This window comes from Dendrobates tinctorius, unplaced genomic scaffold (assembly GCF_039654945.1).
Source record: "Dendrobates tinctorius isolate UK_male_01 unplaced genomic scaffold, ASM3965494v1 ptg000003l, whole genome shotgun sequence".
In the NCBI taxonomy this organism is placed as follows: Eukaryota; Metazoa; Chordata; class Amphibia; order Anura; family Dendrobatidae; genus Dendrobates; species Dendrobates tinctorius.
In genome coordinates, this window is record NW_027361671.1 from 1,600,675 (window position 1) to 1,613,568 (window position 12,894).

A 12,894-nucleotide genomic window follows, 5' to 3' on the forward strand; every position below is an offset into this window, starting at 1 on the left:
GTATATAAAAAACGTAGAGTAGGACTGCCCCATCTGAGAATGCCGTGACGTGGTGGGATGGCTCAAGGAATTGATCAATTATTTGCTAAATGTCTCATTTTAAAGTACAGCTAGAAATCAATATGTGCATATGCACTTTACGTATTGCATGCTGACCATAGGCAGCGCTGACTTCTTGGCTTTTTATAATGTCCCCCCATCCTGGTAAAATTTACCCATTCTGGTATATTATCCCCAATCCTGGGCCTCTTCCCTTGTTCTCAGTACATTTTTTAAAGAAACAAATTATTGATCTTTTCCCTGCTTCCACACCGCGTGGCGTCCTGTTCTGAAGCCACTGCAGGAACCGTCAGCTGACTTTGGCATGCAGGTATGGGCAGCGCATGATGTCACTGCCATGCACCACGTGTCACTGACAAGCCGAAGTCTGCTTCCAGCATTTGATTAGTCAACGGTGTGTATTGCAGCGCAGGGAGGCGGCGGGTCTCTACACCAAACTACATTTCACCTGAATGTCTGCGTGTGAGCGGGCACACTCACATACGCCTAGCACTCACTTTCACATAAATATATTGTCAATAATCTCCCCCTAGTGGTGGCTGCAGGTAATCGTAATGTTATCATTCAATTCCATGACCCTGCAATAGGAACCATAGTATTTGGAGCACTTTATTGGAAAAAGGAAGCTACAACCACTATAAAGATACTGTATATTATGAATGCAATTTAGATTGAAAAAAGTGAACCCATAGAGTTTAAGTTTTTGCACACCTGTGAAGAATAGCTCACCGAACAATATACCATATAGAGGACTGTAGCACCGGCAGAACATTGATTGCATCTATTTAGAAGTAACAGTCTTATAAAAGGCAGAGCAAAGGGATTATAGAAGCAAAGCAGCTGCCAGGATGAGCCATATCGAACATACGTTTGAAGTGCTCTGCCTACCCTGACAATATTGCTGTAAAATAAGCTGTGTGTGCTTGAATAATGCAACGCACACTGCCATCTTGATGAACCTGTTTGACTAAAGATGATCTATTCCCTAAAGAGTGCTCCAGAGAACGCAGCCTACTTCACATGTGAACATATTACCTCCCTTCTCAAAGAACAAGAGGTTGATGTGATCCAGGAGCTGAGTGCCTTAGCTAATTAGGACAACCGTAGTGTACTGTAATACAGAAGACACTTCCCCACGCCTCCTTCATTGACTCTTCTTGTATCAGTTGGCTGGAATTTCTACTGTCGGTCATGTTCCTATGTAATGGTAATTTTTTTTTTTTCCCTGCTGCAAGTTTTTGTGCAAAAATTCAACTGCCTTCAATGGTTCAAGCAAAGTGGATGGAATACATGAAAACTCATTCCCATTCTGCACTTAAAGGGATCCTGTCGCGTCAGATTATACTATTAATCTGCGGATATAGGGTTAATGTGTAAGTTATTATCGTAAGGAGGTGGTACTAAAAGTGAGGCATCTGGGAGAAAATCCTCCCTGGAGCTGCCAAATTTTAATCATGTAGATATGCCAGTGTGGCTACAGTCACTGTTCACAAAGAGTATCGGCTGTATGCATACGTCCAAGTTGGCTGTCAGTCAAAGTGCTGGGTGTGCTGACAGCTGCAGCTCACAGTGCTGTGAGTGGTGACGGTAGCAGCGCCAACATGCCTGTAATACTTTCACATTCTATGACTAAGGGCTGATAGCCAGAAACGCGTAAGAATGTGACTCTGTTTTTATCTATTTGTGGATATATCTACACGTTTTTATTATGGTGTGAAATAAAGAAGGATTGTTTTTTATTATTCAGCTGTGTGATCCAACAACTTTTTTTTCCCCTTTTTTTTTTCATGCCTGTAATACTGTAGGCCGGCGACTCCTGGGAGGAATAAAGTTCATTTTCTCACGAGTGCTGCTCTTTCCTTATACCATTAACCTGCAAATTATCCACATATCTATAGATTAATAGAATCATATGACAAGATCCCTTTGAAGACGCTGTTGAACTGCACGGTTTTTGGGAGTACATTTTTTCCTAGAAAAAAAGAAGTCCAGCGCTGGCCTTCTTTTTTCTAAGTTCTGAAAACTTGCCGCAAACCAGGATCCGCGCGCTCCAGCAGGAGGTGAGCAGACACTGAACTTTTTTCTGCATATTTTGTAAATTTTTTTTCCCTTATATTCTTACATTGAGAGGCTGAAATAATCAAAATTGTGTTTTTAAGTGAAGAATAGAGTTTCTCTACTAAAAATGCATAAAAAAACCACTGCTTCAAATCTGCAACTAAAAATGTATAATAAAAAGTGGAAAATACATTAAGAAAAAAAACACTGCTTCAAATCTGCAACCACAACCAAAAATGTGTCATAAAAAATGGAAAATACTGTAAAAACCACACAGCAAAACCAATAATTAGAACAGCTTGCTACTTTATGTTTTGTTGCTGATAAATGGAAAAAACAGCATTTTTGCAGGTTCTTATAGAGTGGACAATTAATCACTTGCAAGTACAACAGTATTTTGTATGAACGGGGTTAATTGTGATACAGCATCTAGATAATTCACTTCTAAAGGTACTGTCACACTTAGCGATATTGCTAGCAATGTCGCTATAACTTGTGACGTTATAGCGATATTGCTAGCGATATCACTGTGTGTGATACTTACCTACAACCCGCTCCCCCGCTGGTTATCGCTGATCACGCGAGAACGTCCTGGACTGTTTCTCGTCGTCAGCTTCTTGCGGCGCTTCCTGCTGTGACGACGAGCGACGCGTGGACGCGGGCGGGAGGACGTCAGGATCGCCTCGTGTGACAGGTAAGTAGCGACCACGACCCCTGCGATGTCGCTGGTGAGATCTGCCTGTTTGGCAGCTCACTAGCGACCACTTAGCGATGTACCAGCGATCCTGACCGCGTCATATCGCTGGTCAGGATCGCTGGTACATCGCTAAGTGTGACAGTACCTTAAGGCCAGATTCTCATAACAAAGATTTGCAATAGGCAGATTTATAAAAGTTCCATGGCTGTCACTGATTTCTGCCAAAGATTGGCAAATGGATGAGCTCGCTGATCATTCCCACTGTAATTTAATGGAGCTAATCCCTGCCTTTTCTGAGCGCCATTCATGGCAATAAAGAAACCAGTAGTGAATTCATTATTTCTTGCAGATCTTTTCCTGGAGCATGCGAATGGGGTATAATTTTCACTATCACTGCTGACAAAATGTGTGAACACGGTCTAAGAGAAATCCTACAATAAGAATTTCCCACTAACTCCTGTTCATAGCAAAAGAACATACAAGCAGTAATCAATGAGATTACATACAGCATTCCTATTTCACTAAGTGAATGATTGATCCATCAATGATGGCATATTAACATAAAGGTAAAGCTTCAATGAAGTCGTTAGAAATAGGCGGCCGTTATCTATTACAGAAGCCTGTGATCACCTAGCTGTGTGACTCGCAGTTGGATCCTTGACTTATTAACTTGCTGCATACAACACTTATTTGCAGACTTCAATCTTGCCATGCAAAGGATCAAGCTCACAGCAATTCCACAACAAAGCCTTCATGCATCATGATGCATCTTGTGCAAATTTGCTGTGATTTTGCAACAAAATACATACCGTAATTTCCACAAATAAATCAGTCATGTGTTCTTGAAATAGCATAATCCACGGCGCTCACCATATGTCCATTCAGATTCTTGTATTGTTGATAAGTAGCAGGTATATGGGAGGAGCATAATTCCAAGATGACCTGCTGTACACACGCCTTCTCAAGACCTCCACAAATCCATCACATGTGCGTTCACCCTGAGATTTCATATTCTATTCCTTAAATAGTATCAATTTGAGTGGTATTGTAAAGGAGTGGAGAAGCTGTCAGCAACCCCCTTGAAGATCTTGTAAGTACTGAGGGCCAGCTCATGGTAGGAAAAGCTAAGTGGGCAAAAGGATCTAGGTCCCTTATTGGGCAGTAGTGATGGACAATCCAGCTCTTTTTGGGGATCTTGCTCACTCTACTAAATGGATCACAAATTTATTATTAAGTTACTGTAGTTGAAACCACATCCACGGTCGAATCCTCTCCTACCTTCAAACAGACAATAAAATCGATGGGTTGGCCTTGTTTGGGTGGAACACAGTAATTTTACACTCCGTGAGATCCTACCCTCGACTGCGGTTACAGTATCTCACTGATATACAGAAAAATGTGAGATACTGACTAGGTTTGTATGCCGATACCTTAGCGATACACGAGGACCAAAAGATAATGATGAATGATGTAGACAAGAGTCCAAAAATAAACTTTTCATTACTGAACAAAATGATAGGCGGTTATCAGGTTAAAGGACTGTGTATGTTTCTGATCTGGGGTCCTTACCAAAAAGGACTGGATCAATTCAAAGGACTGTTGCACTTTAGAGTATAAGATGTTCCAGATACAGTTCAGTAATGTATTTTATGATGAGGTTGCTTATATTGTCTTGAAGGTCATTAAAAGAGGTAGGTGTAAAGGAGTAGAGAAGATGTTGACGGCCCCCTTGAAGATCATATTGTCATATTATGCATTGGATTTGTATGTTGTTTTATTTGGTTTGGGGCCTGCAGTACTTAGCTAACTAGTGGATAGGGTTAACAACTGGGTGTCAGCCCATTGTGGGATGAGCTAAGTGGGCAAAATTAACCAGGTTGTTAGGCAGATAACAAAGTGTTGAAAGGAGACCAAACTTTGATCCTAATGTAGGCAGTCCTGCATTAAAAGGGTTGCGTGTGAGAAGAAGGGAGACCACCATACATGGATGACATATTTTTAAGTAAACAAGAATTAAGTGGAAAAAGGAATCTGTCATGCTCTTTGATTCAATCAGTTGAGCCTGTTTTATGTGGTTAGCTTCTCTTTACACCAAGCCACAGGATACACCTTTTCTCTGGGTGTTTGGGTTCAACTATTCAGTCTGCAGTCAGTCTGGCTTAAAACAGGTGTTTTCATTTGTCTGCCCATCATCTTTAGGGTTCAGCTTTATATTCTGTCCCCATGCTGGTGTTTCCTGCTGTTGATGGATTCATTTGGATATTCTGACATTCTATTTATGCTTGGATCCAGTCTGTGAAACTCAAGCTAAGGATTTTTGCTTTGCTGTTTATTTGCTACACTTTGCACCTATCTTTTGTTCATCATTAAGAAGTATACAGTGGGGAAAAAAAAGGATTTAGTCAGCCACCAATTGTGCAAGTTCTCCCACTTAAAAAGATGAGAGGCCTGTAATTGACATCATAGGTAGACCTCAACTATGAAAGTCAAAATGAGAAAACAAATCCAGAAAATTACCTTGTCTGATTTGGCAAGATTTATTTTGAAAATTATGGTGGAAAATAAGTATTTGGTCACCTAAAAACGTGCAAGATTTCTGGCTCTCACCGACCTGTAACTTCTTCTTTAAGAGGCTCCTCTGTCCTCCTCTCATTACCTGTAGTAATGGCACCTGTTTGAACTTGTTATCAGTATAAAAGACACCTGTCCACAACCTCAGTCACACTCCAAACTCCACTATGGTGAAGACCAAAGAGCTGTTGAAGGACACCAGAAACAAAATTGTAGTCCTGCACCAGCCTGGGAAGACTGAATCTGCAATAGGCAAGCAGCTTGGTGTGATGAAATCAACTGTGGGAGCAATAATTAATAAATGGAATAAATAAATAAATTGTAGGGAATTCACTCTGCTCAACCCACCAGTTCTTAAGAAGCAACTCAACAGCCTTTTAGGCCATGTCCTAGTTTGTGATTATGGCTATCTCTGCACCTGCAGGCACCACTAGAGACTGCGGAGTCAGGATATCTAGTCTGTACAGGTACCAGCAGGGTCAGTTGCAGTTTTTAGTGTATAGTCTACTTTCACGAGTGAATTGCTACACAAGCATAACATTATTATCCAACGCTATTTTTTGTGCTCAGTAGCCATCATGAATGCTGTGGACCCCTTGACTGCGCAATTGCAGTATTTGTCATTGGAGGTGGCAGATATCAAGCAGCAATGTGTTGACCGCTGCTACGCAGGTTCTACAACACCTAAAACTGCCTTCTGAGCCTAATTTTCCAGATTTTTGCAATGGGGACTGAAGTAAGTTTTCCATTTTTCTTCATGTAAGTTTTTTCATCTCCGTACTGTTTAATCCATAAGTTAGAGTCAAGTAAGGGTATTATTCTGTTGTTGCTCAGTGGAGATCCTCAGGCTTGGGCATGAGGATTATACAGTGCTTACCTCAGTAGACTCTTCTTTTTCTCTGCTGTAGGGCTTATTTATGACGACCTCAATAAAGTTGCTGCTGCTGAATTAATGATCTGCAAGTTGTTTCAGGGAAAACGTAGTGTGGAAGAGTACTGCTTTCAGTTCAGTCGCTGGGCAGTGGAGATCTAATGAAATGACCCAGATCTCCGCTGTCAATTTTGCGAGGGTCTTACCTATCAGATGAGGCCATGTCACTGGCGGTGTATTTGGACAGATGTCTTAGGGATAAGTAAACATTCTAGGGTGTTTTAGTGACTTTCCCTTCTTACCCTATTGAGAACCGATGCAAATTGGGGCCTGCAGAGTCCAAGGGGGTAAATTAAACTTGAAACACCGGCTCGTTCCGGTCTATACTGCGGTCAAACAGGTCCCTGATGTGTCTAAACCCCCTACAAGTGACCCCATTTTGGAAACTAGACCACCCAAGGAACTTATCTAGATGTGTGGTGAGCACTTTGAACCCCCAAGTGCTTCACAGAAGTTTATAAAGCAGAGCCGTGAAAATAAAAAATAATTTTTTCTCCACAAAAATAATTATTTTAGCCCCCAATTTTTTATTTTTCCAAGGGTAGCAGGAGAAATTATACACCCAAAGTTGTTGTGCAATTTTTCCTGAGTACGCCGATTCCCCATATGTAGGGGTAAACCACTATTTGGGCACACGTCGGGGCTCGGAATGGAGGGAGCAGTGTTTGACTTTTTGAACGCAAAATTGGCTAGAATAAATGGTGGCACCATGTTGCGGTTGGAGACCCCATGATGTGCCTAAACAGTGGAAACCCATTAATTCTAATTCCAACTCTAATCATAACCCTAACCACAAGCCTAACCCTAATCCCAACCCCAATTCACCCCTAACCCTAATCTTAACCCTAATTCCAACCCTATCCCCAATTCCAACCCTAACCATAATTCCAACCCTAACCCTAATTCTAACCCTAATGGAAAAATGAAAATATTTTATTATTTGTGCCTACCGATGGGGGTGATAAAGGGGGGTTTATTTACCTTTTTATATTTTGATTACTGTGAGTTTATCACAGTGATCAAAATGAATGAATGTAATCTGCAGCCGGCAGATTCTGGCGGTCGCACTGCGCAGGCGCCTGCCATTTTCCAAGATGGCGGCGCCCATGATCCGGGACAATGGGACAACAGGATGGCCAGAGGGACATAGGAGGTACCGGGGGGGGTGAGGGGGGTTGGAAGGTGGGGGGGAGTGGAGGGAAGGGGGAGGGGAGCAGATGTCAACGGCAGCAGATTGCCGCCGTCGGTCGGTATCGGCGGTCGATCGGCCCTGTCAGTCGGTGGGGGGGTGGATCTCGGCCTCCAGCCATGGCAGATGCTATTGCAGCATCGACCATGGCTGGATTGTAATATTTCACCAAATTTCATTGGTGAAATATTACAATCGTTCCAATTGGCTGTTTCAGTTTTAACAGCCAATCAGAGCGATCGTAGCCACGGGGGTCTAAGCCACCCCCCTGGGGTGAAGCACAAAGGGTCCTGTGTGTGCGGGTTGGGTGACCTTTCAGTGACCCAGGTCACTCAACTCGCAGGGGGACTATCAATTCATGATGACACATAGGCGTCATGGGTCGGACTGGCACAGACTTTACGCCTATGTGGCGTCAAAGGTCGGGGAGGGGTTAATGTACAGTCTGCACCCCATCTTGACTGAACAAACAAAAATGTAGAAATTTTTGCAAATGTATTAAAAGAAAAACTGAAATATCACATGGTCATAAGTATTCAGACCCTTTGCTCAGACACTCATATTTGTCACATGCTGTCCATTTCCTTGGGATCCTCCTTGAGATGGTTCTACTCCTTCTTTGGAGTCCAGATGTGTTTACTTAAACTGATAGGACTTGATTTGTAAAGGCACACACCTGTCCATATAAGACCTCAAAGCTCACCGTGCATGTCGGACCAAATGAGAATATTGAAGTCAAAGGAACTGGCCAAGGAGCTCAGAGACAGAATTGTGGTAAGGCACAGATCTGGCCAAGGTTACAAAAGAATTTCTGCATTACTCAAGGTTCCTAAGAGCACAGTGGCCTCCATAGTCCTTAAATGGAAGAAGTTTGGGACTACCAGAAGTCTTCCTAGACCTGGCTGTCCAGCTAAACTGAGCAATCGTGGGAGAAGGGCATTGGTGAGAGGTAAAGAAGAACCCGAAGATCACTGTGGCTGAGCTCCACAGATGGAGGGAGATGGGAGAAAGTTCCACAAAGTCAACTATCACTGCAGCCCTCCACCAGTTGGGCCTTTATGGCAGAGTGGCCCGACGGTACCCTCTCCTCAGTGCCAGACATATGAAAGTCTGCAGAGTTTGCTAAAAAATACATGAAGGAATTCCAGACTATGAGATATAATATTCTGTGGTCTGATGAGATTGGTGATAAATCTAAGCGGTATGTGTGGAGAAAACCAGGCACTGCTCATGACCTGCCCAATACAATCCCAACAGTGAAACATGGTGGTGGCAGCATCATGCTATTGGTGTTTTTCAGCTGCAGGGACAGGATGACTGGTTGCAATTGAAGGAAACATGAATGCGGCCAAGTACAGAGATATCTTGGATGAAAACCTCTTCCAGAGTGCTCTGGACCTCAGACTTGGCCAAAGGTTCATCTGCCAACAAAACAATGACCCTAAGCATACAGCTAAAATAACAAAGGAGTGGCTTCAGAACAACTCTGTGACCATTCTTGACTGGCTCAGGCTCAGCCAGAGCCCTGACCTAAATCCAATTGAGCATCTCTGGAGAGACCTGAAAATGGCTGTCCACCAACATTCACCATCCAACCTGATGGAACTGGACAGGATCTGTAAGAAAGAATGGCAGAGGATCCCCAAATCCAGGTGTAGAAAAAACTTGTTGCATCATTTCCAAGAAGACTCATGGCTGTACTAGCTCAAAAGGGTGCTTCTACTCAATACAGAGCAAAGTGTCTGAATACTTATGACCATGTGATATTTCAGCTTTTCTTTTTTAATAAATTTGCAAAAATTTCTACATTTTTGTTTTTTTCTGTCAAGATGGAGTTCAGAGTGTACATTAATGAGAAAAAATGAACTTTTTTTAATTTACCAAATGGCTGCAATGAAACAGTGAAAAATTCAAAGGGGTCTGAATACTTTCCATACCCACTGTATAACTGGTGCTTATCAGAAGACTATCTGTGATTCTATACACCTGTGATATGGCATGCTGTATTGGATTTCACCAGAAGGTATATAGACGTGATGATTTAGCGGTCCTGGATCCATCCAAAAGTGATAAGTCAGCTGTCCTGGATCCTCCGCAGACCGTATAGAGTGCGTGCCAACTGGTCATGCTGTTCTAACACTGGTTCTAAAAAATCTGCCATATTCTGCCTGTGTGACGTCACTAAAGCCGCAGACTTTCCTTCACAAAGGGAAAGAAAGTACCAGGTGATCATCCAACACGTTTCTGAGGCTCCGACCTCCTTCATCCAGGATTACATGCACCGCAGGCAGCAATTCTTATATAGATCAGTGTATCTGCTCATTGATGGAGTATGAAGCTTAAACTTAAAAGGCAAATAATTCTATTTAGCTGTTTAGACTGTATTGTCTTAATGTATATAATAAAAAGATCAATTTTCTTTACTCGAAATTCTGTGCATATCATTTCCTCCAGTGTTCTTTGACATTTCTATACCCCAAAATTTGCTACCCATTAATTAACCATTGTTTGCTATTTTGCATTGGTTAGACAATGGATGTCTAGTAAATTGTAATTTAATATTGTATATGTGTGCCTTCATTCTAACCCGTAGTTCACGTTTCATTCTCCCTATGTAATACTTCGGGCATGGACATTGCATCCGTTGTCTCAACATTAGAAAATAGGACACAATGGTCAATTAACATGTCTTTAGTAGGAACGAAAAGCAACTCTTCGGCCGTTTAGGTCCGAGTTGAGGGAAACATGAAGTGCTCCCAAATTTCCTGGTAGACGACTGCATTGACTATGGTCTCGATAAAACACAGTGGACCTACACTAGCAGATGACATGGCTCCTCAAACCAGATTGTGGAAACCACCGTAGACCTCAAGCAGCTTGGATTGTGTGCCTCTCCACTCTTCCTCCAGACTCTGGGACCTTGATTTCCAAATGAAATGCAAAATTGACTTTCTCTGAAAACAACACCTTGGACCACTGAGCAACAGTCCAGTTCTTTTTCTCTGTGGCCCAGGTAAGACGCTTATGGTGTTGTCTATTGGTCATGAGAGGCTTGACACAAGGAATGCGACACTTGTATGTCTTGGATACGTCTGTGTGTGGTGGCTTTTGAAGCAATGACTCCAGCAGTAGTCCACTCCTTGTAAATCTCCAAATTTTGGAATGGCCTTTTCTTAACAATCCTTTTACGGGTGTGGTTATCCTGGTTGCGTGTGAATTTTTTTTCTACCACACTTTTTCCTTTCACTCAACTTTCCATTAATATGCTTGGATACAGCACTTTGAGAACAGCTAGCTTCTTTAGCAATGATCTTTTCTGGCTTACCCTCCTTGTGGAGTGTGTCAAGGACTACCTTCTGGACATCTGTCAAGTCAGCAGTCTTCCCCATGATTGTGGAGCCTACTGAAACAGACTATTTTTTGTTAATTATTCTAATTTACTGAGATAATGACTTTTGGGTTTTCATTAGCTGTAAGCCATAATCATCAATATTAACAGAAATAAACAATTGAAATAGATCATTCTGTAATGACTCTATATAATATAGGAGTTTCACTTTTTGTATTGAAGAACTGAAATAAGTTAACTTTTTGATAATACTCTAATTTTGTGAGATGCACCTGTACTAACTTATACTATATTCATTTTTTTCTCAATGTGTTATGTACGTGTATCTAGCAATGATCTTTGCTATATCTTAGAGAGGCATAAAACATCCGTAAAATACTCCAGCCCAACTCAAGTTTCAGCATATTTATTTAGCTGGAATCACACAGGCAGACTTTTCTATGCAAAGCCAGACATCGATCCAGAATATTAGCCCTTCCTTATTTTTCACCAATCCTTTTAAATTCACTTTTATCTTTAGTATGAAGCAAACACTGGACATATAATCCAGGTTTCTAAAGTGATGTTTCATTTTCTTTTCATTTTGGAATAATACAGGTCAGTTTTGTAATGTCAAATTCTGTTTCTAGTAAAATAAAATCTTATCTGCAATGTGTGGGATTCACTTGTTTAAGATCAGTTCCCTTAAAATTCACGTGAGTCATACATACACCTGCCATTTTTAGCAATTGTGTGATGTTTCAGCCCCTTATTTACAAGACAAGAAGTTTTAATAATTGCTTTATCACAGTCAGTGTCTTTTTCTCTAAATTAATCAAAGGTATTGACATTGACTACAAACTAATAGATGCTGGACAAGTTGCGGAGATTTCAAGGAAAGGCAGAGGTACTGCAGAAAGATGACTCACCGGCAAATGGCTTTTATATCACAGCATACTGATAAATCTCTGAAAAGGGCACGATAGCTTTTATCTGTCTAGTTATTGATAGCTTCTTTTACATAGTTACCGGTTTATCGCATCATTATATGGCTTTGTATAATATCAACATTACTACTTGTAAGTGGCAGACCATTTTACAATAGTTTTTGTATTTTAAAAAAATTACGAAGTTTTCAATTTCATGATTATTTGATGACAGAAATCTCTCCTCATCTTTATACAAATGCATGCTAGGCTAGTAATTCATGTGTTCTGAGAGGAGGGAAGGAAAGTAAAACATCTACATTACCACTGCCTGAGACCTGACCCCCCAACATCGGGTGACTCCCATACGCGTTAGATGGTCAGCCCGTCCCACCTACTTATATTGTATAGTAGTCATAATAAAGTGCTTCTCTGAACCCATATTAAAGAGAACCTGTCAGAAACGTTTACCCCTACTCAAAACCATTAATATGACCATATAACCCATTTAAAAGATAAAGCAATCGATCCCTTTATTACCCCCAAAGTGCTGCTCCTACAGCAAAAAATTGCTTTTTAAACTGCATTGGAATGTAACTATGCACTTACAGCTTCTCAGCCTGCACTGTATTTCTGAACTAGCAACACACACCCCTGGCTGCTTTGACAGGTCTTTTGTTTAGGTACACTGACCAATGACTTGTCAATTAGTAAGGGGAGGGTGCTGCTAGTTAAGGAGTACAACTGAGGCGGAGAAGCTGTAAGTGCATCATTACACCCCAATGCATTACCAGATTGAACTTCTAGACTGTTCTCGTTAAGTATTTAGGTCCCCACCTACCCACTGTCCAATTACCAAAAAATGATAGTATCATAGATCCCCAGGATGTGGTCATAGTGTGTGAAACGGGTCTTATTTTGACCAATCTGGCTGAACAACAATAGATTTCCTTGATGGCTAAGGTGCTATAGAATTTGACTAATGGTAGGCAGTAATCAAAATGTAAAGTCTACCTTCAATGAGATTGAACACGATCATCGTTCTGACTACACATAGCCACTTTCCCCAGAATGTGATGCAAGAAGCAATTTGCTGTCTCCCAATTGAGAGGCAAATTCCAGCAGATGTTTTAT